Here is a 27,088-nt window from a genome sequence, read left to right as displayed (position 1 = left end):
GCAGTCCTGCAACTGACTGAGAGCACCCACTGGACAGGTTCTGACCCTTTTTGTGACTGCCTGAGTCCTTTTCCTGAGAGGAACATACTTTGGGCACAACAGGAGTGAAAGATGGTCGGATGTACCCAGGTGGGGAAGAGGGAAAGCTCTGTATGCCTGCTTCAGATTGGAATACACATGGTCCAAAGTGTTCTTCCCTCTGGTGGAAACTTGCACATACTGTACAAACTTGGGGAGAACTGTCTTCAGACAAGCTTGATTGAAGTCCCCAGCCACGACAAGAGCGCCCTCTGGGTGACTTTGCTGCTGCCTGGTGATGACGTCATACAGCTTAGAAAGTGCCATGTTGACATTTGGCATCAGGTGGAACATAAACAGCTATAATAATTACCACAGTAATTTCTCTAGGCAGATAGAAAGGCCTACATATAACAGTTATCAGTTCCACATCTGGGGAGCAATACGTGTATACCAATCTGCTGTTAACACACCATTCACAGTGTATATACAGACACAGTCCTCCTCCTTTACTCTTACCGGAGCCTTTACCTCTGTCAGAGCAGTGAATGATTAGGATACAGTGCTTCTTTTAGTGATGCAGAAGTGGCCACTGAAATGCAAAGCCATTGGGGTGAGATATGTCTAGCCTAACAAAGAGAAGGACTAGCAGTCTTCCAATATTTGAGGAACTGTCACAGAGAAGAGAGGATTGACTTAATCTACAAAACACCTGAAGGCAGGACAAAAAATAACAGGTGGAGGATCATTAAACAGAGATCCAACCTATAACTAAAGAGAAATTTCTTGATAGTGAACCGGTTTGCTTCCTGAAGTTGTATCTGCTTCATCACTGGAGATTTTCAACAAGAGATAGGACAGCCATTTGTCCAGAATGGTGTAGGGCAGGGGTAGGCAACTGTGGCTCTTTTATGACTTGTGGATTTCAGCATGGCTGACTCAGGAATTCCGGGAGTTGAAGTCGACGAGTCATAAAAGAGCCAAGGTTGCCTACCCCTGGTGTAGGGTCTTCTGCTTGAACAGGGAGTTAGACCCGAAGGCCTACACAGTCCCTTCCAACTCTGGATTTGTATTATTATATGAAGTCATAAATCAGGGGTGTCAAACTTGCAGCATCACGTGACGTGTTGCAATGTATCGTGACTTTTTTTCCATTGCCAGCAATGGGGTAGGCGCAGTTTTACCATGATGCATCCAGACCGCGGGCTAGCAGTTTGACACCCCTGTCATAAATCTTCCCTTTTTTATAGCCTGGTGGAATTGAATTTCCAAAGTACAGGAAGAGCCTGGTGTATCAGCTATTCTTAAAATTCAGTTTTAGTCCAGCCTCCAGACTAAGATCAAAGTAGCATGCGATCAAGGCTTCCAGAACATAGAAAAGGAGGTATAGGCAATCTTTGACTTACAACCATTCCTTTAGCAGTTCAAAGTTATGATGGTGCTGAAAAACAAGTAATTTATAACTGATCCTCGCATTTACAACCACTGCAGTATCCCTACCATCATGTGATCATGATTTGGTCTCTTGGAAACTGGAATGTATTTACAACAACTGAGGCATCCCAGAGTCATCACCATTTGTGAACTTCCCAGCTGACTTCTCACAAGCAGAATCATCAGGGGAGGCTGGATTCATTTAACAACCACATGATTCACTTAACAGTTGTGGCTAAAAGATTGTAAATAGAGCACAGATGTATGATGACTCGCTTAATGATGCCTCACTTAGCAATGGAAGTTATAGTCCCAATTGTGTTCATAAGGCAAGGACTACCAATATTACTGAATATTTCTCAGCTTCTCATCCAGCTGGGATTTCCACCTAATGTCTCAGTTAGACCTTAAATGTGCTTCCCAGTTAGGATCTCACTTATCTCCTAAAGACTGTGGCATTTGCTGTAATTTTTTATTGTCCAATCTTATATCATATGACAGCAGCCAAATCTGCTGGACACTATACTCCACATCTCCCACGTATGCAAAAAGCATCAATAAATGCTATTATATTCTTGAGTTTAAAAACCAAGTCCCCTTTGACCAGATTCTGAGATCAGTCTCAAATCACCAAGAAATATCAAAATGGAGTTCTTCCATGGCCAGGTTTAATCTTGATGCCACTGAGTTTTCTTAGCCTTGAACTTCACAGCTGGGACAGGCAGGAGAGAAGGACTGTTTAGGTTGTAATAAAAAAAATGATTCAGTCATTTCCAGAATCTAAAGCTGGCACATCTGGGCTTTCCCTAGTTCAATAAGCAGAAATTTGCCCCTAGTCCTGTTCTGATGATATCATTATTCTGAAGACTGTACAACAGATACAAGGTGTAATTTTCAAGAAATGTTCCTCCTTAACCTTCCTCCACTGAGTTCACTGAAACTTAGAACAAGATAAGTATATATGCAAATGGAAACCTTAATCTCTTATCATCTCTATCTGCTTTTTCTGTGGTTAATTGCAGAGTGTTCTGATAGCATTGGTCTAGGAAGAGGAGTAAAGAGAAGGAATCATTTTTTATCGTCTAGCTCTCAGCTCTAGCTTCCTTCAGCAATTGATTCATAAATGTAATTTTGTTTTATGGTTTCCTGACTGCACTAATGAAGTATGATTAATCAGGGACCATAATATGAATCCCCTCCTACACGACCTTTATCCATCCTATCCAGTAAATATAATGCAGGCTATTAATTTGGACTACAATGTAATTTGCACAATAATGTTTGTATTATTCTAATGTGATGTGTTTATCATTAAAAATTATGAGATAAAATTAATTCAGCTCTACAATCTATCCCCCTACCCAAATCTGGTCTGACAATAAAAAAGGGGGGGAAGAGTTGCGAGACATTTTTTAAAATATTTTTTTTTATTTTCCTAGAGGAGATCAACCCTGACTGCTCTTTAGAAGGCCAGATCCTGAAGTTGAAACGCAAATACTTTGGTCACCTAATGAGAAGGAAGGACTCACTGGAGAAGAGCCTAATGCTGGGAAAGATTGAGGGCAATAGAAGAAGGGGACGACGGAGAATGAGGTGGCTGGATGGAGTCACTGAAGCAGTAGGCGTGAGCTTAAATGGACTCCAGAAGATGGTAGAGGAAAGGAAGGCCTGGAGGAACATTGTCCATGGGGTTGCGATGGGTCGGACATGACTTCGCAATTAACAACAACAACAACAACAGCAGCAGCAGCAAAAGTTGGGTTGAAACAACACATTAAGAAAACCAAGATCATGGCATCCGACCCTCTCAATTCCTGGCAAATAGATGGGGAAGAAATGGAGGTAGTGACAGATTTTATTTTCCTGGGCTCCAAGATCACTGCAGATGGGGACTGTAGCCAAGAAATTAAAAGACGCTTGCTCCTCGGGAGGAAAGCCATGGCAAATCTAGACAGCATACTAAAAAGCAGAGACATCATCCTGTCAACAAAAGTGCGTATAGTCAAGGCTATGGTCTTCCCAGTTGCAATGTATGGCAGAGAAAGTTGGACCATAAAAAAGGCTGAGCGCCAAAGAATTGAGGCCTTTGAACTATGGTGCTGGAGAAGACTCCTGCGAGTCCCTTGGACTGCAAGGCGATCAAACCGGTCAGTCCTAGAGGAGATCAGCCCTAACTGCTCTTTAGAAGGCCAGATCCTGAAGTTGAAACTCAAATACTTTGGCCACCTCATGAGAAGGAAGGACTCACTGGAGAAGAGCCTAATGCTGGGAAAGGTTGAGGGCAAGAAAAGAAGGGGATGACAGAGAATGAGGTGGCTGGATGGAGTCACTGAAGCAGTAGGCGTGAGCCTAAATGGACTCCAGAAGATGGTAGAGGACAGGAAGGCCTGGAGGAACGTTGTCCATAGGGTCGCGATGGGTCGGACACGACTTCGCAGCTAACAACAATTTGTTTGTTTGTTTGTTTGTTTGTTTGTTTGTTTCCCTTCGAGTCAGACTTGACTGCCTGGACAAATCCACAAGGTTTTCTAAACCACATTGTTTGCATTTCTTTCTTTCTTCAGTGACAGAGTGTGGGTGAACCACCAGCTGAAGGAGAACGATCCCCACTAGGGAGAGAAAAGAAACATCCCACTTTAGAGTTTCTTTGGGAAATGAAATATCTGAGATCAAACCCTCAGGTCTATATCTGCCATTTCCCAATGGAAGGCAGAGATTCTGGCAACATACATGATCAGTAATAAAGTATCTATGGGGTCCTTGATGCTCTCTGAGCTTTCTTGGACCTATCTATAAATTTGCACCTGAGAGGGGGGAGGGAGGGAGAGAGACTGGCCCAAGATTACCCAATTTGCAAATTTCTTACTTATCTTGGTCAGAAGGAAGCAAAAGAAAACATATAATGCCCCGTTTGATATGCAGAGATGTTTTCCCAGTGAGTTGATCTGGAAATGTCAATTTGCAGTCATTTCCAAATCACTGAGATGCTCAGGTTGAGACTGAACCAAGAAGTGCTCTTTTGTCTTCATGTAATTTGCAAGCAATGCCATCATGGGATTTGGCTTTGTCAAGTTCTCAGCTTGCTTTTGCTTTTCCCTAGAATAAATTAGACTTGAGCAAGTCTTAGTTGCAGATACGTTTTTCTCCATCTGTTTTCTTATAAGTGAACACACACACACACACACACACACACACACACAGAGTCTTACAGAGTGTGTGAGAGAGGACTGTAAAATAGCTTTTCCTTAATGACTTCGCCAGTGACTCTGGAATTATAACCCACAGTCGGAGTGCCAGAACATGTTGGTTAAGTGCCAAATATGTTTAAGCTTTTCTGTTTAGGGGTTCATGGGGGAGAAACATCTTGGAAGTAACTGCAAGGAACTGATGACTACTAAGGTTAAACAGTCATCATGTTAAATTAAATTCAATTTAGCTTTAATATTTTATTAGAAAGGGGGGGAGCATAAGCGCAGAGAACCAAAATCTTTATTTCTTAATTAGTTTCTTTGCTATATTTTCCCATAAATGTGGAAACAGGGGAGGGGCAAGGGGGAATGGAAAATGAGAGATAATTAAAAGAGGGGAGTTTAGAATAAAATGAGTGCCATAATGGGAAGAGAGACCCATGGAATTTATAATAGGGCATTGTCTGCATTGTCCAAGTGCAAACCCATTTAGCAAATCCATGTATCTAGCAGCATCTCATTTATTTGGATAGTAATATCAAACTTGGCTTTCATTATTTCTGATGATAATGTCTGTGTGCAACAGTTTTCACAGGAGAAACTGCATGAACCCCAGAATAACTTACTAACATAAACTCAACTTTTTTAAATCTATAGATTGATTAGAATAGAGGACCAGGATGTTGTAATGAAGACCAGACTAAATGGTTCCATCCTTCAATCCTAAAGAGAGCCCTCCTGCACCCTATTATAGTAAACTTTACTTTTCAGGTCATTTGTCCATCAAACTTCTGCCTCATTGGTTCTGGCTTGTATTATGCTCAAACATAAGTGGTCTTTTGTCTGCTTGATTAGAAGTCTATTCACACAAATGGTTTACAACAGCCACCCTCTGCTTCCTATTGATGTGGCAGTTCCCTCATCTTCATTCTTTGTTGTCCCTTGTTAAATTCTCAATTCTGTTTTTATTTTCTCTAAATCTCCCAGCCCACAGTGATTCTCATCTGGATAATTTTATCAATCTATTCATCCCATCAAGGAAAGAAGAGGCAAAGGGAAGCCATGGTATTTTTATAATTGATTCAAATAGGCAACTGTCAATTATGGACAATTTCATAGATAAAGGGACTTATTTTCTGTTGTTATCTTGGCAAGTTGCACAGCAAACAGAGCTTCTATACACCAATTTTTTCCCCTAAAATTACTAAGCACATTTCAAGTTTTGCTTCATTAGAATTTGAAAAGGAATTCCCATTGATGGCAGTTTTGGAGAACACATTGCAAACACTATTTCTGGGCTATTCTGAAATGTTATTTCAGAAATTTCCTACTTCCTCCTGGTACAAAATCATTTAATTATATTTCTCTGGATTTTCTAGAATCTTATTCATTCATGGACAGATGTAAGAATGAATTCATCACAGCCACATTCAACCAAAATGTTGACCATAAAAAGCAAGAAGGATAAAGTCTGCTGTGGCTAGCACTACTGGAGGAACAAGGAGGAACAAAATTCTATTGAAGCAACACATTGGTTTTGGTTGATCTTTTTAAAAAAATAAATAAATAAAAGTGATTTTGTTATTTGGCTCTACCAAACATGCTATATTCAGTCCTTAGAAACTCATGGAGCATTGATGTTATAATTCATGGAAACAGCACTCCTGCTTATAGACTGAACAGAAGGCTAGGGAAGTTCAACACAGCCTTTTACCCCTTTACTCCTATGTGCAAGACCTACACATGATTACATTGAAAGAAAACCATTAAACTGGATCACAAAATTAGAGTATCATTGCTAAGCTCTGGAAAGCTGACAGCCCAGGTTCGAGACCCAAGGGCTGTACGATGGGGTCAGTTACCTGTCCCAGGTCCTGGCCACCGAGCAGTTCAAAAGCATGCAAATGCAAGTAGATAAATAGGTACCACTTCAGTGAGAAGATAACAGTGTTCCATGTCCCTCAGTATATAATCAAGTTGGCCACATGACCATGGAAGTGTCTTCAAATAATACTGGCTCCGTCAGCTAAGAAATGGAGAAAAGCACCTAGAGTGAAACACAACTGGACAGGGAAAATCTTTATCTTTACCTTTTGCTAAGCTCTAGAGGAATTATATTACTATCCTAAGCTTCTTGAATACAAACTGAATCCACATAGTGCTAAATTATACTGAGGTGCATCTTCTGTCCATTCTATTTATTATCTTTCACAGCCTAGATTTTAAATTATATAATGATTTCCTTCCTTCTTTCCTTGCTTGCTTGCTTGCTTGCTTCCTTCCTTTCCTATTTTTATGAAGTTAGTTACTGTTTGAATAATGAGTGATGAATGTTAAAAATGAGTAACAAAATACACCTTGAGGGTTAACAAACAACTCTTTGGTGGCATGTTTTCCTTGTTCATCCTGTATTTCATTATGTGCAAAATACTTTTTCTTTTTTTTGCAAAAGCAGAAGAGTCAAGAAACCTCCTTCCTCTTCCTTCTAGAATAATTTTAACCCTTAAGATGCTAATTTCATTCTGTTTAGATCTAAAGCTGGTTTCTAAAACAAAGCTTAATTTGGTGACAACTATTTTTCTTCATAGTAGACCACATGTGATATTATTAAATTTTATGTTTTCTCTCTGAGTTTTTGCTATTTCCTCTTACCATGATTAGAATGAACCGATAAATCCATTTCCGCCCTGTGTGAATTTCTCACGGTTTCCATCGTGAATCTGCCCAAAATTCACATTTGAAAATAAAGGCATGTCTGAGCCCATATTTTTACAAATGCACTTTCCCAAGCTACTTAGTTAAAGAACTTTCCTCTTTTTTAACCTTAAAATATCTATATTTAAAAATGCACTTTGGGTTCTTTGCTGATCGTAATGCCCAGAGACATGTGATATCTTAAGGGGACTTATTCCATATCGCAGCCTATAGTCTAGAGCAGGGGTAGGCAACCTTGGCTCTTTTATGACTCGTGGACTCCCAGAATTCCTGAGCCAGCATGGCTCAGCTTGGAAACCTCTCCCTTTCCCTTCAGTGTGGCTGGCTCAGGAATTCTGGGAGTTGAAGTCCACGAGTCATAAAAGAGCCAAGGTTGCCTACCCCTGGTCTAGAAGTATGAATGAGGCCAGTTTACATCAGAATTCATGTAAATTAATTTCCTTAAGGGTGCGTAATGTATGGCTTTACTTAAAAAACAGGTAAGCCAAAGACACAAACGCACCCTGCTTAGAAGGAGACACTCAGTCTTCCAGCTAATCTCCTTCCCCAAGGCTTTAAATAGTGATCTCTTCATTTTGTCTTTCTTCTGGTCAATGTTACCCTCGCTTTTGATTTGCTATGTAATATTATCATCCATTAAAGTTAAATTGGACCAGGGCTGTCCTGAACTTTAAAGATCAAAGCAGCCAATTTGGTTGCCCCACCTTTGTACCCTAGTTAGTATTAATTAAGATAATTGGGTGGTATTTGAGCTGCTGCATCACTCATGTCTACTTTCTTAAATGATATGGCTTGCAAGACCTAAGATCCAGGTATGGCTTTAGGCAGGTTGTAATGATGGGAAACAGGAAGTACAAGTGGCATGTACTTCCTCTTCTTTCTCCTTCTCCATAACTTTTTAAGTGGAACTTTCACACCTTTCTCTCCAAAGTTGATTCATAAGTTCCTATTCAGGTCTGACCAAGCTTGATTAGCCTCTTCAGGGCCTTCCGGTAACTGACCTAGATTACTAAGAGACTAGGATTTTATGGTAAGAAGGAGAGTTTTTTAGAGGCAGGTAGTCATAATAAAAGGGACGCGGTGGCTCAGTGGGTTAGGACGCTGAGCTTGTCGATCAGAATGTCTGCAGTTTGGCGGGTCAAATCCCGAGTGCCACGTAACAGAGTGAGCGCCTGTTACTTGTCCCAGCTTCTGCCAACCTAGCAGTTCGAAAGCACGTAAAAATGCAAGTAGAAAAATAGGGACCACTATGGTGGGAATGTAACAGCGTTCCATGCGCCTTTGGCATCTAGTCATGCCGGCCACATGACCACGGAGACGTCCTCGGACAAGCACTGGCTCTTCGGCTTTGAAACGGAGATGAGCACCGGCCCCTAGAGTTGGAAACGACTAGCACGCATGTGCGGGGGAACCTTTACCTTTACCTAGTCATAATAAGCTGTTATAGAAAAGGAGATGATATTAACTAACTACCACCAACACAAATTCATATATTCAAAATTTGAAGATCTAAGCCAGTTCTAATGTTGGCCTGGCCTATGTCCCTATGTGAAACTGCTTAAGACAATAAGAACATAAGCAGTACTACTTCTGGATTGGATTCCTGATCCATCTGGCCCAGCAGTCTGTTAACCAACTGCCTAAAGAAGTCCACTAGTTTCCCACCAGATGGCCTTCAGGTAGTCCCAAAGCATCTTAAAGGCTGATATTCTGCTATGATAAATATTAGAAGTGAAGACCATTAAAGAGAGAGAGAGAGAGAGAGAGAGAGAGAGAGAGAGAGAGAGAGAGAGAGAGAGAGAGAGAGAGAGAGAGAGAGAATGTATTTCTGGATGAGCAAACATGATTTTCTAAACAAAAATAAGAATATATTTCACAATAACCTTAAGAGATTTGTAAGCAAAGAAGCAATAAGGGAAACATTATTTGTCTGGAATGTGCTTGCTCCCTGTTTTCACAACCAAGGATCCATGCAATCTAGAATAGAGCGTGATCTGTACAGTATGGTTTCGTTGAATAATCTTGATTTTTTTTCCTGAATGGCCAACTATGGATGGTAGGATACTTCAGGGATTTTATTATAAAAGTTTACGGTTCCAGTTCTAGAGTCTCATATCTTCCTTTTTCTTTCCTGAGAAGAGAATGTGGTCTAAGAGATTTCTAAGGTGCTTAGGATTGATAAGCTTTGTGATGGGCAGTCACCAACTTCGATCAGACTGAAGGCAAGTGGAAACCGCTTAAGAATCTCATCTAATTCACAGTAGAACCCAGTATCTCTGCCTAACTTTAAATATTACACCCACTTAAAACCTTAGGAAAATAGGAAAGAAAGTGTCATGCACTTCTATTTCCTGTTCCTAATTTTGTAGTAATATCTGGAGTGGTGGACAGAAAATCATTTGATCTGCATGTTAATGTGGATATACTTTATTCCTGAAAATGTTATAATCCATTCATAGAATTCTTGTTCTTGAAACGATGGATGATGATGATGATTGATTGATTGATGATATCCTAGTTATCTAATGCTTTTTCCTAGAGACCAAAGTGTTTTTAACACAGTTTTCATTCTGATATCATGGCTATTGACCAAAGCTTTCAAGCTTTCTGGTCCATAACTAGATCTTCAGTATGCTAAACAAGTCTGACATCTTAAAGCAAAGTATAAACTAGAGAACAGTTATGTTGATATTTTTGTATTTGTTTTGCAATATTGATAGACCACTTTAATCAATTAAGACTGAGTACTGAGTAATAAATAGAATTATCATTGTTTTATATGTATGTTTTGTATGCTACATGTACTGTTTCTTTAATTAAGTGTTGCATGCTGTCAGTTTCTGGGTGGCTATGCAAATATACATAAAAACAAATAAAAATAAAACAGAAGGATCTTGTAATATGTAACTTTTTTGAGTTTTGTAGCACCATCGAGCAAAGAAAAATGCACAGTACAACATATATACTGTATAAATTGCTTTAAAATATGTAAATTAGAAACATGTTTATTAGAGGAAGTAGAAAGGCTTAAGAATGTTCGCAGGCATCTAATAAATTGAAATGAATGCTGAAAAAATAATCCTTAAGTAGGGAGGAAAGATAACCAAACCGAAATTGAAGTTTAGTCTTTTCCTAGAATCAGCTAGAGGTATTTCTAGCTCCTTTACCAGCAAGCTGAGCAGAAATTGCCCTGATTACATTTGTATAATTGGTAATCCAAGAAATGGATTCCATTTTATCGTCTACGTTTATTTTTGACCTCAATTCCTTAACTTCTATTGATTTGATTTTTTTTTAATCAACGCTATTTTCCCACAAAAGGTAGAACATTTGCGCAGACAAATTTTCAACTAGTTTACTTGAGTACATTGGACTCAATTAGATTGCTCTGAAGACTTTCCTGGGAGAAATTCCTTAATTTTCCTTAATAATGTACCTGTTGGAGTGAGACTGAAGTTCCAGTTCCTCTGCAATTTTCTTCAAAAGTAATTATAAACTAGCTATGATACACTTTATAATAAACCACAAGACTTAAGTATAGTAAAATGTTGGGCTTTAGAAAACCAGATTGTCCCAATGAGATTATAGGGCATGACACTGTTTTTACAAAAGAATGCTTCTGGGAAACATCAGCTACTGTTCTCTACAAAGCTTTACCATCTTTTTATTCACTTGAAAAGGTTATATATATTTACAAATTTGCTCCCATGAGTAACTTTTGGTGTGATGTTTATTACACACACACACATATTCCTTGACTTATAAACATTCAAACATTTAGTGAACATTCAAAGTTACATCAGCACTGGAAAAAGTGACCTATGAGCATTGCAGCATCCCCACAGTCGTGTGATCAAAATTTGAAGCCTGATTCAGTTAACAACCCTGTTGCTCACTTAGCACCTGTAGTGATTCACTTAACAACTGTGGCAAGAAAGGTAATAAAATGGGGTAAAATTCACTTAACAACTGTCCAGCTTTAACAATAGATTCTAGAAAGACTGCAGAGAAGAGGAACAAAGATGATTAGGGGGCTGGAGGCTAAAACATATGAATAACAGTTGCAAGAATTGGGTATGTCTAGTCTAGCGAAAAGAAGGACTCTGTGTGTGGGGGTGTGGGGGTGACATGATAGCAATGTTCCAATATTTGAGGGGCTGCTACAACTCAGAAGGTCGGCAGTTTGGCGGGTCAAATCCCGAGTGCCGCGTAACAGAGTGAGCGCCTGTTACTCGTCCCAGCTTCTGCCAACCTAGCAGTTCGAAAGCACGTAAAAACACAAGTAGAAAAATAGGGACCGCTATGGTGAGAAGGTAACAGCGTTCCGTGCGCCTTTGGCGTCTAGTCATGTCGGCCACATGACCACGGAGACGTCCTCGGACAAGCGCTGGCTCTTTGGCTTTGAAACGGAGATGAGCACTGGCCCCTAGAGTCGGAAACGACTAGCACGCATGTGCGGGGGAACCTTTACCTTTACCTTTTTACAACTCCCAAAACAGAATGGCATAAATTTTGCACCTCAATTGTGATCAAGGATGCACACACACACACACACACACACGTGTGTGTGTGTGTGTGTGTCTGTGTGTGTCTGTGCATTGTATGTATGTATGTATTGTACATATATTTCTTCAACCACAATTGAGTGCAAAAATAATATATATATTTTTTCCCTTTTGTCCTTATGACTCTAAAAATGCTATAAGGCTTCCATCTTCCCCCTTTTTCCCCTCTGTGGTAATACTTGGCATTAATGGCTGACATTCTCCAAAATAAACTACAGCTCCTTCAAATGCACTAAATGGAGCTTGCATCCCAGCCAATCAATCAGATGAGTTAATTAATTCAATTGTGTCCCCTCCTCCCAAAATCAAGCTGTATTTGTATAATTGGGAAGATTTGCATAATTCATTCCAGGAACTCCTTTCCTACAACAGTATGTGAAGAACTGGGGGTTGCAGATTAATCTAATATTCATATTCCAATCATGAATCAGGAGCAATAATCCTTTAGGTCCATCCTTGACAACTTTAAGACTCGTGTATTTCAACTCCCAGGATTCCCCAGCCAAAGTCTTAAAGTTGCCAAAGTTGGACACCCCTGCTTTAGATGAAGACATTTACAAAGTGTGCTTCAAAAAATCTTCTGGAATTTCTCAGCTACAGCTGAGAGAATCCAACATCTTTCTTTGCTATTTCCTTAAGGAATATGTGCCATACTGATTAATGCAGTATTGTCTGAAAAATGCCAAAGACTTCCTATGAGTAATCCAGACATCTATCCACATCTATTTAAATTTGTGATTCTGGAGAGTCTCAACATATTCTAAACAACTCTATCTTTGACTAAGCTTATCAGCAACATCAGTCTGCCTAAAGTATGTATTTCTTTGGAAATCTTCCAAGCAGCCGTTTCTGTTGTGATCTAGTTGATTTCACACCCAACTCTGCTGAAATGAGAGTTCCATCCTTCCTTTAAATGGGTTTCTGAAAGTAATAAAGATATGTTGCTTCCTTTTAAGCTAGCTTGTAATTACACCTTGCAACCATATGTTGACCTGGTTTCTCTCAAGCTTCCTTATGACTACGGTTTAATTATTTCAATTTCAAGTTGCTCTTTTCATTAATGACTTCTGGCCAATCTGGAGATGTATTTTCTCCATTAAACAAGACAACAATCTTTTCTAATTTAGGTTAACATGCTCAGTTCAGTTAACTCGTGATCTCTTAGTCGTTTCCATAACAATTGCTGCTGTAATTGTCTTCTCAAAGCCATTCACTTTAGGCCATAGTACAAATCTTCCCGATGGGTTACAAAGGTTTGAAGATCAACAACCGGATCGTGGATGCTTATAGAACAGGCAGTTAAGTATTATAGCATCAAATGGATCGTGGATAATTTCAGAGAGGATAATAGCAGAGAAGAAAGTGGAGATATAAACTTTCTTGATCTTGGGGTATCTTGTAGTTGGTATAATCTGCTGAATTAGAGGGAAACCTGAGCCTTTTAAGCAGCTTCATAAGGAATCAAGGTATCTCTAGTCTAAATGTGGTTTACTCTGATTTTATTTCTTTATTTAACTGTTTTTTTATAGCCACCCATCTCCCCAAAACTGACTCAAATGGCTTTCTATAGTCCTAGGTCATCCTGTGACATCCTGTTACATAACCAGCCCCTCTTCCCTTTAAGGCAGGGATAAACCAGAATCATATTTCAACTATTTCTTTATTTATGACTGTGCTTGCAGCCCAATTTTTCTCTTGAGATGAGAAGGCAGATCATTTTATCAGCTCAACAAAAAACCTGTGAGAAAGGTTGAGCTGATGGTGACTGGCCCTGTGACACCTCCCGAGTTCCCTGGCTGAATGAGGAATTGATTCTTGGTTTCTCAGGTCCAATTCCAACATCTTAATCATGCCACTGAAGCTCCTAAAATAGTTTTGAAGAATGTGCTTTGGCCAGAGAAAGGTTGCCATTTGGCATCAGGGTCTGAATATCCATGTTTTGGACCCTTCCAGCTTCTATTCTACTCTATTCTGTTCTATTCTGTTCTGTTCTATTCTATTCTATTCTATTCTATTCTATTCTATTCTATTCTATTCTATTCTATTCTATTCTATTCTATTCTATTCTATTCTATTCTATTCTGTTCTGTTCTGTTCTGTTCTGTTGTGTTCTACGTCTGAGCTACCATGCTAGCTTCTTCAACTATTACACATTTTTAATTAAAATACTTGAAAGCTGCCTCTTGCTCACCCCTTTTAGAATTGAGGAACCTTTAGAGTTATGGGAACAGAGAATTGATCCTGGTCCCCCTGAGCTTTCTCTTAGTAATGAATACAGTTGCCTAAATTATTTGCAGAGGACTTCCTGGCAGAAATAACTTCTGTGCATGTGCTCAGGTTCATAAGGTGCAAGAAGGCCAAAAGAAAATTTAGGCTGTGCAGAGTGGTGAGGACAGCAGAACAAAAATATTGGATGTTCACTTTCTTCTATCTAGCACACAGGTCTGCAACCCGCGGCTCCGGAGCCGCATGCGGCTCTTTCAGCCGTCTCCTGCGGCTCCCAGTCCTCTGCCATGTGCAGTCCCCCCCAAAAAAAAGGTGGGACTAAAATAGTTCAACCTATCAATTCAAATATGCAGGGTAGGTGCATATCTCGCCTTGGCTCCACTCTTCAGTCAAACCCTGTTCTGCGCATGCACGCATGTACGCGCATGCGCACACATTTTTTTGCGGCTCCCAGTTTTTCCTTTTGTGAGGGAACCGGTTCCGAGTGGCTCTTTCACTGTTTCAGGTTGCTGACCCCTGATCTAGCACATAGCATATAGGTCAGGGGTTTCCAACCAGAGGTGCTCACACCCCCTGGGGGTGTGAGACAAATATTCCAGGGGGTGCAAAAACTTGGGTTTTCAAAGTTATACTTTATATGCATAATTTGTTGCCGTTATTTAGAACTTTTGTAAGGGGTGCAAGAATATATCAGAAGCATTTTAGGGGTGCGGGAGCTGCTGATATAGGTGATGCTTGACCAGAGTACATAGGATTGTGAGGGACGTTAGACATTCTCTCCATGACCACTTTTCTCTGTTACCTTCTGGGAGAAGGCTTCGAAGTATCCGAAGCAGAACAACTAGATTCTGTAATAGCTTTATACTATATAGCATCAACCTTGTTAACTCTTGTTAACTTTCCGCTATGTATTCAAAATGGACTGTGACTAATATGTGTTTGTATAGCATATGTATATGTGTGTGCATGTATGGATGTGTGTGTGTGTGTGTATGTGTCTGTGTGTGTGTGTGTGTATAATTTCGAGAGCAGGCATCAGAATTTCATTTTTTTTAATGTGTGCCAGTGTGTTCACAGAAAAAAGTGACAATAAAGGTTCTTATCTTATCTCACCTTTATCTTATCTAACCCTTAAGGAATTACAGCAGCTTTGATGCTCAAACCAGACAGTCCACTTTGCAAGTACTCTCCAAATGCCTCCCACGCCATTGTTGTGGCTCTAACCATTTAGTCATGTCCAAGACTCTTGACAACTTTGTAGGCAAGTGCCCTCCTTGCGTTCCACATTACTAGGTATTTTAACACTAGCTAGCTCTTGTTTCCTCCAGCACTGTTCCAGTTTGACAAGTCTGACTGCCCCTTTTCCCCCTTCATTTCACATAGGGTAGGTTGCCGTTTTTCCTTGGTACAGGAAAACTGCTTTCAGCAGTTTCCTTTTAAATATATTAAATAGTTGCAGCTTACAGGGACACCAGAGAAGTTGGACTTGTTGGACATGTTTCTGTAAGTACATTAAATACCCCGGGGGCCTTCTATAGTCAAGATCCAGCATCTCTTCTTATTATCATGTACTACTGGAGTACAAATAGAGAGTAACATTAGTGAAATGTGTAAAAGGAGGAGGGTGATTTCCTGGTATGCCACTTGGCATTGGGAACTCCTATTCTGAGAGGCACATGTCAGGCTCACTCTGTAAAACTAAACCATGATTATTTCCCGAAGATGATTTTCACAGACCTCTTTTTAGCAAGACTGAGATGAAAGGATTGGGTTATAAGGACTCCAGCAAGTGAACTACTCCCTGTTTAAAACTGATCTATCATGTGGTCCTTTCAGATGGAAACTTCTTGGCTATTTATCTAACAACTTCCTGTGAAGACGGGTGTGTTTTTTTTCTACAGATAACAGAGAAACGTGCAGCTAACTATTCCCACAATGGTCTCCTAAACCATTATACTTTATCACATTATATATGATTTATTTTCAGATTTTCAGAATGTGGTGGGTCAGTGGGTTAGGACGCTGAGCTTGTCGATCAGATGGTCGGCAGTTTGGTGGGTTGAATCCTGAATGCCGCGTAACAGAGTGAGCACCTGTTACTCGTCCCAGCTTCTGCCAACCTAGCAGTTCGAAAGCACGTAAAAATGCAAGTAGAAAAATAGGGACCACTACAGTGGGAAGGTAACAGCGTTCCGTGCGCCTTTGGCATCTAGTCATGCCGGCCACATGACCACGGAGACGTCCTCGGACAAGCGCTGGCTCTTCGGCTTTGAAACGGAGATGAGCACCGGCCCCTAGAGTCGGAAACAACTAGCACGCATGTGCGGGGGAACCTTTACCTTTATGTTCTGATGAAGCACAAGCTTGATTAAAGGATGATGCACTCTTATTAGAGATGGTTATCCACTCCACCAACCATGAAGCTTTGGGAGAAGCACCTCTAAAAATTAGACCTATATATTCCTATTTATGGGTTGCCTCTCAGTCTTTTAGTTAAGATCAAGTGTGTTGTTGTTACTTAATCACTCCTGAGAACAGCTTTCATCTCCTTTTATGGAGGAATGAACAAGTTCTCGCTTTTTTTAGTTTTCCAGATAATATGGATGGTCCAAGTAACGTTGATCAGTCCGGGAAAAGGAGCTGGTTAATGAATCATTATCTGCTTATTTGTTCCAAATGCTAAGGTTTTCAGATGCGATTTCCAAAATGCCCTTATTTCCAGCAATAGAGAGCTTCAAGTTAGAAAATGCTCAAAAGTAGTGATTGGAAAGAAATCATCCCTCATGCATTACCACAGCTCAGAATGATGGCGACAACTCTATTTTAACACCCTTCTCTTCCCGCTTCAGTTCAGGTGACTCCAATTGGAGTCTATTTTTAAAAAAATTAGAAGGCATCCCAGATGCCATATTCTGCACTTTTCCTATCTTGTTAAGAGTGTAACATGATTTCCTTGTTATATTTAAATGTGTGGTGATCCAGATATGTACGTACGAGGAACAGCCTGCTGGAATTTCTGCCTCAAAAGCCTCCTTTAATCACATCAATGAATCAAGTGTAATAAACACATGGAATAGAACTTGTAGTTTCTTTAGGAGTCATGCAAAGTTTAAAACAAGGTTTAACCTTGTTCATCTGGAGGAAAAAGGTAATTGGGAGGGAATCAGGAAGGCTTAGAATGCAACTTTCAGTATATTCATTCATTCTTTAAGAGTTTGGGACTCTTCCTCCTGTCTGTTTGCCCATCAAAAGGATATTTCACCAAAAACTCAAAAACAGAGTTGGGAAGAAGAGTTGGATCCAGGTGGGGTCTACAAAGAAAAATATACTAGGAAATTTTTCCCTGTCTACCTATGAGAGAGGTATCTCCAAATACTGCTGACTGCTCCACTCTAAGCTCCTCCTCCCTCTTGGTCATGTGACCTTGAGTGGAATGTATGTAGCCTATCTTGGAGTTCCCAGATAAATATCCACCAACCCAACACCCTACTTTGTTACCCAGAAGAAAATGCAAAAATATCCTATAACTCCTGGGAATGAAGTGGAAAGAATTCCACAAAACCAAGCTTTTGTGTGCTTTGCTTACCAATTCTAACATGCCTTCCATTTTGTAATTCCACTTTTATGGGGCAAGAACCAGTGTGGTATTTAGTTAGAGACAAGGAGAGAGTTTATGTTCTTGCAAAAATTCCTCAACTGGTGCCTGACCAATGGCTATTCTGGAAGGGCTGGTAGGAGTCACAGGAATTTGGACATCTCCAAGATGACCATCCCTACATTACAGTTATTCACCTAGATTCATATTCCTCTTCAGTGTGATGGAATGTGCAACTGAAGAAAGAGTGGGAGGAAATAGCACATTCCAGAAAGAAGCCCAAACCAAGAGACTGTGCAATCCTGAACTGGATGTGACAGGGAGGAAAAGATTCAGGATATCCATGTCCTAGAATCTCCCAGGGTATATTTATTAGTTAGGAGCTTATAGCTTTAGTCTGGCAAGATTCTGTCTATTTGGTGTGAGCTGGAATTGATTGGGTCATCTTTGAATTTAGGCCTCACTTTCACTCATTAAATTCATGGGAAGATTTTCAGCAAGGATAGGGTAGAAAAGTCAAGATGGCAGCCACAATAGTCAGTTCCTTAGAGTCAGAGTTTTGATTGCAACATCATAGAATCAGAGTGCTGGAATGGGCATTGGAGGTCTTCTAGTCCAACCCCCACTCAAGGCAGAAGATCTTATGGCATCCTGGACATCAGGATGAACATCATCTTGATTCTTTTGACCTTACCCAATTGAGGGCAGTAGTTTTCAGGGCCAGACATAATCTCCTTGCCTTTGCACTTTTGCAGAGTAGATATTTTGACTATGAGCACTTGGCCCCGGGGATCCAGGGAGAAAGAAACAGTTCATCCCATACTACTATATTGTTACTTCTCCAAGGATATTTGGAATAATTGTATTTTACTCCTGCTGTGTCAATACCCAGGAAGAACTGATAATTATTATATGAACTTCTTTCTCTCAGGTATAAAACATATCTATCATCTATATGGTAGTTCAATTTTTCGTTGCCCCAGTGGAAATGAGGCAATAGCTGATGCAAATCTGAACACTATAATTTTCTGTTTTTAATTATGCTTTTAAGTAATTTATTAATCATTGATCAAAATAAGATTTGATGGTTTCTCATTCAGGAGGGAAAAAAATCTAGGTCATTCCAGAAGGCAGGATTAAACCTAGCCTCTAGAGGGAAGGGCATTAGGTATCCATTTACTGTTTAGGAGCCAAGCCCAACTCAAAATTCTTTATTTTTATTCAGAATTGAATTGCAATAGAGACCTCAAGTCTTGCATACATACAGACAATTTAGTGTTCTCATCTTTCCCATGGTCCTTTTGGGAGGTTCCTTCAAGAAAGTAGAAAAATGCCATTTTGAGCAGCATAACCTAAATCAGACTGTTTTGTTGTTGTTAACCTTGTTGATGTTGTTCCTGTTATGAAACAGGAACAGAGGAAAGCCAATAACTGATAAAATACATCAGGAAAGGCATATCTTTTAAAAGAAAGTACATTATGTAGCTGAGTTCCAAAGCTCATGAGTTTATAGCCTTCAGACCCTGACTTTTCTAAGGAATAAACTGTCCATGGATTTAGCAATCTGTATTTCTGGCAGCAGCAGTCAGCTCCAATAGTTAAAAATGTCTCAACTAGTTGGAAATCAAGGGATTAACGTCGACTTGGCGGTTTGTGTAAAAAGAATGCGACTAAATAAAGCAGAAAGAACTCAGAACCCTATACTAACTTGTCTATAATTCAAACTCATCTATTACACTCATCTATAATCCTTACTAACTCAGAGTAGCTTACTATGAAACTGATTTCCTACTCTAGTCTACCTAGTGCAGCTAAACATAGAATAAATAGTGGTAGCACAGGGGTGGCACAGGGGTATGCCTGGCTGAGGAATTCTGGGAGTTGAATTCCACAAGTCATAAAAGGGCCAAGTTTGAAGAGCCCTGGTAGTAGCAGCTTGAAAGAAACCTTTCTCTCTGGTATCTTGATACTGGTACTTAGAATTAGATGTTTTAATATTTTTACTGTTTTAATGCTTTTTAGAGTTTTTTATTGCTTTTAAAATTATAATATGTCTTGAATTGTGAGCTGTCATTTTGTGAGATGGGTGGCTATAGAAATCAATCAATCAAACAAACAAACAAATAGCAGTCCAATTTTGAGCATGGAATCTTGCATGGAAAGATACTAGCAATTTACAAGAATTATCTGGCCCTGTTTATTTGTGGACCTCCTGCTACTATTCAAAGGGCCACACTAAATTTCAAGGAAAAGCTCTAGATTTGATAATAATACAGCTGGTTCTTTTAGATGGAAAAATGTTGAAGACTGAAAAACCAATCCTGCAATTTTTTCATTTAGGTTATCAACCAAGCAGAAAGGATGAGTTGCTTCTAAGGTTCTTTGGGGTAATACAGTTGTCATTCTACAGTAATTACAGTATAGTGCTTTGTAATACAAATTATTAAAAATAGCTTCTCCAACCAGACATTCTTTGAAATGGGATGTAGAAGTCATTAAATTTAGGCTTCTCTAGGGCAATGTGACAATTTGATTCAGAGATTCAATAAGAAGGCAATTCCCAAGCCTTTCGACCTCTATGGAAATGTATATTTTTTCTGCACAGAAAAAAATATTGAAATTTAAATACATTTATTCAGATTAATTTAAGTCAACGTAAATTGGCTATTCAAACCAAATTGGGGTGATTTGCATACCCCTGCTGTTCAGCAATTACTGAGCGACAAAGGTTGAACAAGAACCAGCATTCATACGGAATGAGTTAACGAATGGATGTAGATATCTATTTAAAAAAAAACCTAAAACCAACCTAAATTCACCATATTTTTCAATTACTGATAACCATTACCAAAAAGTGTGAACAAGGGATAGAATATTTTATTTATTATTTATTAAATTTATTTGCCACCCATCTCACATTGGAACAACTCTAGGCGGCTTAAAGCATTGAAACATTAAAACCTTAACAGATAACTATATCTAAAATGAAAAAAAGAAAAAAGAAAGAAAGAACAAATCCAACTTTAGCCATGAAAATTCACTTGGTAATTTTGAGGCAGTCACTCTCTCTCTCAGCTCAGCCTCAGGGGAAAAAAATGGAGGAGGGAACTCTACATATCCCATCTTGATTACCTAAAAGGAAAACGAGATATAAATCTAAAAGATAAATACAGGTACTCCTCAACTTACAGGCACAACTGAACCCAAAATTTATGTTACTAAGCAAGACACTTGTTAGATGAATTTTGCCCCATTTTATGACCTTCCTTACCACAGTTGTTACGTGACTCACTATAGTTGTTAAGTCAGTAAGTTGGCTGTTGACTGAATATGGCTTCCCCCATTGACTTTGCTTGTCAGAAGTTGTCAAAGGGAGAAATCACATGACCCCAGGACACTGCAACCGTCACAAGTACATGCCAGTTGCCAAGCAATCTGAATTTTGATCATGTGACCCTGGGGAATTTGCAATGGTCATAAGCATGAAAAACGGTCATAATTTGCTTTTTCCAGCGCTGTTGTAACTTCAGTCACTAAACAACCTGTTATGAACAAGGACTGTCTGTACCGTCCAATAAATAGAATGAGAAATACAGATGAATGTGTCCACTCTACAAAACTGATATCAGATAATTAGCTACCAGTTCTGCCGAAGTGGTGCGAACCGGCTGAATCCCACCACTGAATAAACTGCTTCTTACTTATTTAATGAATTGCGGCAGGGCAGCAGAGGTGGATTTTTAAATAAAACTGAAAAAGTCAAGCTTTATCGTTCATTTGTCAGTATTTATCCTTGACTAAACTGAACTGGAAGTGCTGTAAACTCTCTGGGAATTTTAGAGAAAGCTGTCCAAATTTTGTGGGCCAAGGCAACTCTTGACTCTTGAGAATTGTAACAGCGGGAGGCTCTTCTCCAGAAAAGTAGCTGATGGAATCAGGATAAAAATTGTTCTTGTTAATTGCATTAACAATTAATTAAAAATTCAACATGATCCTTCTCTGGTTTGCATTGTAATTTAATTACATTTAGAGATCTCTGGGGGCCAAAAAAATCAAGGTTTTAGGTTGTGTGTGCATATTGTCTTGGTTATTGTTGTTGTTATTATTGATCAAAATTAATTTTCCAGAACAAATATGCTGAATTCAGTGTTTACAGTGGACAATCATATCTATTCGTCTGGTCCAGGCTATAGCATTCCATTGACTTGAAGCAAACAATATGCAGGCTGAACTCCAAGTGACCGGCTTGTTTCTGCTAATCACTGGCTGATTACTAGCTAATCAGTGTCTTGTTTAGAGCAGAGAAGCCAAAAACACGTTAAACTGGGCTGCCTTTGGGAAGCAGGACACATTTTTGCAATTTTCATTAACATGTTGCAATTATACTGAAGCTACACAAAGGAAATAAATGCAAGGCTGAATCAAAGGCAAATTGTAAACCTCGGAGCTGTAAAGGGATTTTGGACATGCATTAGAATGACTATAAATCGCTCCGACTTTTTTTCCTTCTTCTAAGTATTTGGAATTCCAGACAATCTTAATTGTCCTGAAAGCTGTAATCTCTCGTTCAATTCAAATTTAGTCTTCATATCAATCTCTTCTCCAGATGTTTTGGATTACCCTTCCCATCATCCATGATTATTCTTCATGCAGGCAAAGCCTGGTTAGAGTCCAGCTGGGTTGGGGAAGGTAAACTGTAGGTGTAAATAAAACAACACATGAACTTGCCAAGAATAACAGTTAACATCTGATTAATTTCTTATTCAGCAACTCCTGAAGTTAGTTGGGTGGTGACATCTCAAATGCAGAATATGCCTCTTCCCTCCTGCTCAGGTTAGAGTGGAACGAATTACTGCTGATACTCTATTATATTTACTGTCAGATTTCACCTTCTTCCCCATTTCTGTTCTTGTCTTTTATCATCCTCATCCTCACCCCAGACCCAGGTTGTCTGCCTTGCCATCTTGCTTTCTTCCTACCATGTGGATATTATTGCTTTTAATTATTTTTATTCTGCATTCTTCCTTGCATCATTTGCACAGCTAATATCAATCAAAATGATGGCTTTCATGGCTATATGTCACTACAGGTAGTCCTCAACTTACGACTGCAATTGAGCCCAAAATTTATGTTGTTAAGTGAGAAATTTGTTAAGAGCCTTGGTGGAGCAGTGGGCTAATGCCTCCTTAAGTAACACCAGCTGCCTGCAATTAGTGCAGGTTCGCATCCCACCAGGCTCAAGGTTGACTCAGCCTTCCATCCTTCCCAGGTAGGTAAAATGAGGACCCAGATTGTTGGGGGCAATTAAGCTGACTTTGTAATAATGCCGCTGGGGGGGGCGGGGCGAAAGCCCTAATAAGCAGGCATATACATAGAATGAAGGCTATTGCTAAGCTTGTAAGCCACCCTGAGTCTTCGGAGAAGGGCGGGATATAAATGGAATTAAAATAATTTTTTAAAAAGTGAGTTTTGCCCCATTTTATGACTTTTTTCACCACATTTGTTTAATGAATCAGTGCAAGTTCTTAAATCAGTAACATGATTGTTAAGTGAATGTGGATTCCCTATTAACTTTGCTTGTCAGAAGTTCACCAAAGGGATCACATGACTCCAGGACACTGCAACTGTTATAAATGTGAGTCAGTTGTCAAAGCATCTGAATGTAAATCAAGTGACCCTGGGGATGCATCAACGGTCATAAGTGTGAAAAATAGTCACAGTGCCATTGTAACTTTGAACAGTGACTAAATGAATTGTTGTAAGTCAAGGACTGCATGTGTTGACTTTCAAAGCTTATGCCATAAGAAACACTAAATATTAAAGACCATGAAGCTGTGCTTGGACTGTAAATGGCTTTACCTCTGGAACGTAGATTTTATGTGGAGTGCTTGTTAAGATGGAGGGTGGGTTTATTAATATTTTAGGAAGTACACGGTATGCAAATTGTAAAATTCTCACATTCATGATTTGCCTCCAATGATTTTGACTGGTTTTGGTTTTGGTTTCTGACTTTATTTCTCAATTTTCCTGAACGTATGACACAGATACATCAGCATCTAGATCCAGAATACATTTTTGATCTGTCTTTGATTAGGTAGAGAATAGAGTTTCACTGCACTCATTCCCATGTCCAGAGTAAATAAAACAAAAGTAAGTCAGAGCAAAGAGTAAATATGTGCAGGTCATAACATGAACTTGATTTCTAGACTCTAGACCAGGGGTGTCAAACTTGCCATGTCACATGACGTGTCACGACGTATCACAACTTTTTCTCCAATGCCGGAGCTGGGGTGGGTGCGGTTTTGGCATAACGCATCCGGCCCCTGGGCTAGCAGTTGACACCCCTGCTCTAGACTATAGTATCAAGTTACAAAGTCAGGCTTGAAAAGATCTCTGTTTATCTTAGCCACCTTCTTCAAGTCATCTATATCAGTGTTTCTCCACCTCAGTCACTTTAAGATGGATGGACTTCAATTCCCAGAATCTGGAAGCTGAGGTCCTCCCACCTTAATGTTGCTTGGAGTGAGAAAGACTGATCTATACAATGGACTAAAATTCAAGTTCATGGAGAGTAAATATTCTAACCTTGACTTCACACTGTCAGGCCATAGAATTGTTTATATAGAGCATGATCTATGCCAAGATCATAAAATGTTCTATGTGCTGCCACTTGACAAAAAAAAATTTGCTGTGCAAAATATGGGCAATATTAGTGATCCAAATTCTATTAGTTCCCAAATCCATGGAAGTCCATGCACACAGGCTTCTTGTTCTTTGGACTAAATCAACTGGAGTGTCCATGCACATTCCTTGCATATTTCTCTCCTTCTACAAATGTCACGTTTAGTGTAGGATGATTCAGAAGGCAAGGGCAAGCCACACAGTCTATACATTTAGCCTTCACACAGGGAGAAACAACCCAAAAAGGAATTAGACCTAAATTTCAGCCTTGGCGAGTGAGAATTCAGTCAGAATTAGATCTGTGAGTGGATGCCTAATACTTCATTTTGGCCCCAGGCAAGGACAGTAGGGGGAAATAAACATAACAGAGGAAAGAAAAGTGAGATAAGTAGAGAGGAGCTAGAGGAAAAAGGAGCAGGCATCACCCTTTCGCCTCTAGCCAAGATATAGCTTTTCTACAAGTCCCAGAGAATAGGTGGAAGTGACTTAAGGGAACTTGCCTTGACCCTCCATATCTGCACAGACATGGGACTATCAAGAGAATACATACACTATTAGACAATGAGAGTTGACTAAATATTGAATGTCCTGCCAGCTGTTTACAGGTTAGCTTTCTCAAAAACATTCTCCCCAGCCAGGCACAATCCTAACTCTAGTGAATATATCAATTTGCATATTGCTCTACCTATTCAATTGCTTCTGCCTAAAAATCCTATTTGCAGGACTTCATTAGCTGTTCAGCCATTTGACTTTTTTATTTATTTTTTAATTTATTTTATTTTAATCCCATTTATATCCCGCCTTTCCCCGAAGACTCAGGGCGGCTTACAATTTAAGCACAAACCAATGTGCTTAGCAATAGCCTTCATTCTATGTATATGCCTTCTTATTAGGGCTTTCGCCCCCCCCCCAAGCGGCATTATTACATTATTACATTATTACTTTTGCTTAAACTATATTTGTGGGGTGTTGTGTCTTTTTTTTTTTGCTAGATTTGTATCTTGTCTTTTGTCCTGGAGCTCAAGGTAATAGTTACTCCCTCCTCCTCCTCCTCCTCCCCAACAATCCTATGAGATAGGTTGGGCTGAGAAATAGGGACTAGCCCAGAGTCACCGAGGGAGTTTTGAGGGCTGAGTGGGAACTGAACCTGGACCAGCAAGTTAGCAACTGCCCCACACTTTTGTGGGTTTTGCCTTCAGGAGGAAAGTTTATCTGGTCAATTATCAGGAGTTCCTAGGAGTAAGGCAAATCAGATGAGCGTGGAAAGAGGTATACATCTTTTTTTTTTTTTTGCTTTTTTTGTTCAGCTTAGGCAAAACAGATTTTGGGGGAAAAATACATTCCCTTTCTATAAGAGAAATATTGAAGGGCCCAAATGAAATTGAAGTTAGATTCTAACTGTGAAGTTAGATACCTGCCTGTTTTCCCCCATCAGACAAAAAATGTCTGTTCCTTACTTTCTCCAAAATTTGCCAGACTATTTGGGGGTATTGCCTGCACATTCCACTTAGTGTGGCCCCCAAAGGCAGGGGTCCCAGAGGCAGGGGAGAATCCATCTCCGTAGAAAAACTATTTACCAGTAGTCCTCAACTTGAAACCATTTGTTTGGTGACCCTATTCCAAGTTACAAAAGTGCTGGAAAAAGTGACTTAATACCTGGTGCTCACACTTATGACCTTTGTGACATCCCCACAGTCATGTGATCAAAATTGGGGGTGCTTGACATGTATTTACAACACTTGCAGCATCCCAGGGTCATGGGTTCACCATTTGTAACCTTCCCAGTTGGCTGCCAACAAGCAAAGTCAATGGGGGAAGCTAGCTTTGCTTAATAACCATGTCACTTAACAACCACAATGATTTGATTCACAATTGCAAAAAAAAGATGACAGAGTCAGGCATGACTCACATAAAAACGTAGTAAAGGATATTCTGGCCTCAATTCCAGTTGTAAATCAGCCTCATTGACTCATTTAGATTAGATGGCTTCCCATCTCAAACCCTCCTCATCTCAGATCCTGGCTCCTGGACCTTTACACTTCTACTCCAAGCATGCTTTCTTGTTAACCCTTTGCATCAGGGGTCTTCAAACGTGGCCCTTTTATGACTTGTGGACTTCAACTCCCAGAATTCCTCAGCCAGCGTGCCTGTCTGAGGAATTCTGAGAGTTGAAGACTACAAGTCACAAAAGGGCCAAGTTTGAAGACCCCTGCTTTAAAAGGTACCTCCAGACCTGGGCAGATTTCTAGGACCACCCTCAGTGGAATGTGCAGGCGATACCTCCGAATGCAACCAAATAATTTGCCAGATTTTGGAGAAAGTAAGGAACAGACATTTTTTGTCTGATGGTGGAAAACAGGCAGGTATTTAACACCAGTTGGAATCTAACTTTAATTCCAGTACCAAAAGGGTAAGGGTTTTTCCCTCTTTCTCCCCTTCCTAAGTGCTAAGCGTTCCTGCGTAGATAACTCCAACCAGAATCAGACACCCATTCCTTAATATACTATAACGAGGGCTTTGAAGGAGAGGCCAACCTTACATAATGAGACTGGGTAGGGTTGAATGGTTCAGCTTCTCTGCTGCCATTTCTGATTGCTCAGGATAAGCCTCCCCAAAAACTTCATCACCTACTTTATGCTTTGCATAAAAAAAAGAAGACGGAACAC

The sequence above is a fragment of the Vipera berus genome (assembly GCF_964194415.1).
Source record: "Vipera berus genome assembly, chromosome: 10".
Classification (NCBI taxonomy): Eukaryota; Metazoa; Chordata; class Lepidosauria; order Squamata; family Viperidae; genus Vipera; species Vipera berus.
This window is presented reverse-complemented; position numbering follows the sequence as displayed.